Here is a 2,007-nt window from a genome sequence, read left to right as displayed (position 1 = left end):
TAATAAATAAATAAATAATACAAAAAATTTAATTCGAGTAAACCATTAAATCGATAAGTGATTTTGTAAGTCACTTTCAATTAAATCCATAATTTTTTTTAATATTTTAATATAGTTATCGTCTATGTACATTTGTCTATGTAATTTAACATTTTTTACTCTATTGACGTGACAAATTAATTATAACTTATTGTTAAATTAGTCTATATCTTTACTCAAATTCAATTAAAATAGTCCTTACCATTATTTAAATTTTATCAAAATAGTCTCCACGCGAATGAATAAGATTAATCTAGAATTCAACAAATATACAATCACCTAGAACCCAAAACACTTTCTAATCACAACTTTCAACTTTCACAACTTTCAACTCAACTAAAAATCACAAAAATAATCACAACTTTCAACTTTCAATTCAAATAAAAATTAGAATACTAAGATAACGAATAACTTATAATCTAAAAAGAACAAAAATTAAACCAAAACAGAATATAAATCTCGTACAAGGCATAACCTAACCATAATTCCAATAGCAATGTCCGATTTCAATTTCACAAGTTCTCCAAATCCCAAAGAGCATTCTTTGCAGATGCTTTGTCAGCCGTCGTGGGTTACAATCCAAAGCTACAAGCACAACATGCATCATCACAAAATAAAATTGAATATTTTTCACTTCGAGGCTTACTAAAAAAGTAAAAAACTTAGAAACAATTCGTTACCTATTGTTCTACACTAAAAATACATAGCCACTCTAAAAAACTATCAAGGGTGCAGTATATAATAGATGAACTTAAAAGGCTAATATTTGTCTCACTGTTTTTTTTTTTATGGATGATGGTATTGATTGATGAGATAATTAAAATAGTTTAAAATTGTTAGCTATTAAATAAAAACAATATTTATTTAAGTTTTTTTAACGATTCTTTTATGGAAGCATTATATTTATATATTTATGGAGAATAATCAATATATCTTTCTTTTCTTTATAAGTATTCTACACATATATAATTTTTTTAAGAAAATTTTTGTTAACGGATCATACTCTTTAAATTTCAAAAATTTATGTATTCATGCATTTGTATCTATCCACCTGCACCACCCGTATCCCATAACGTCATAAGTTGAGACTCACTTTACTAACGTAGAAAATATAATCCATGTGTTTTATTTTTACTGGATAATAGTACCAACAGGTACTTGAAGCACTACATATAAGTTTTGTTTAATTAAGTTCTCGCTAATTTTTTTTTTTTTTAGTAGTCATCAATTGATTTGTCCTAGTAAATCATTAAATTGTTTCTATGAAATTAATGGGATCATGCATTTTACTCTTGAATTGTGAAAATAGACAAATAACACCTTAAAATTGAAAGATGTTCGATAATATAGTCTATTTATTAGTTTGCTCCTTTATTACTAACTATTTCACGTGTTTTCTATAATAAATAAAACACACAAAGCAAAAACAATTGGTATGAAATAAGGTAAAGATAAAATGGTTCAAATAAAACACAGAAACAACAACAAAAAAACAAAAATACCAACAAAAAAATGGCCACAACTGAGTGCAGGACAAAATGCAACATTAAAAATGGTCGTAGTTGGATGCGTGAAGACGCAACTAATGAATTGATACAGAAAATTGAAAGAGTAAACCCTAGTAATTACATCATTTTCTTTACTTAGTGTTTAGCGAGTTAAGTTTGGTGTTTTTCAATTTCTCTCTCGTTTATTACATCATATTTCTCCCTAGTAATTACATCATATTTCTCTCTCGTTTATCGCAAGAACAAATGAAATAATCTACTATTTTTAGTTTTTTATATTTAGCTAAAAAAAATATGAAACAAACACCATTCAAACGCTAAAAAATAATGTTTTGTTTGAAAAAATAGATTCTTTCGTAGAAAAATCTGAAACAAAGTCTCCAATCTCTCATAATTATAACTAACTATTCCACCTATTTTTTACCAAAATAATTGGAGAATAATAAGGCAATGTTCAAAT

The sequence above is a fragment of the Cicer arietinum genome, chromosome 3 (genome assembly GCF_000331145.2).
Source record: "Cicer arietinum cultivar CDC Frontier isolate Library 1 chromosome 3, Cicar.CDCFrontier_v2.0, whole genome shotgun sequence".
Taxonomy (NCBI): domain Eukaryota; kingdom Viridiplantae; phylum Streptophyta; class Magnoliopsida; order Fabales; family Fabaceae; genus Cicer; species Cicer arietinum.
The sequence above is the reverse complement of the archived record's forward strand: the minus strand, read 5'-3'. Positions refer to the sequence as shown.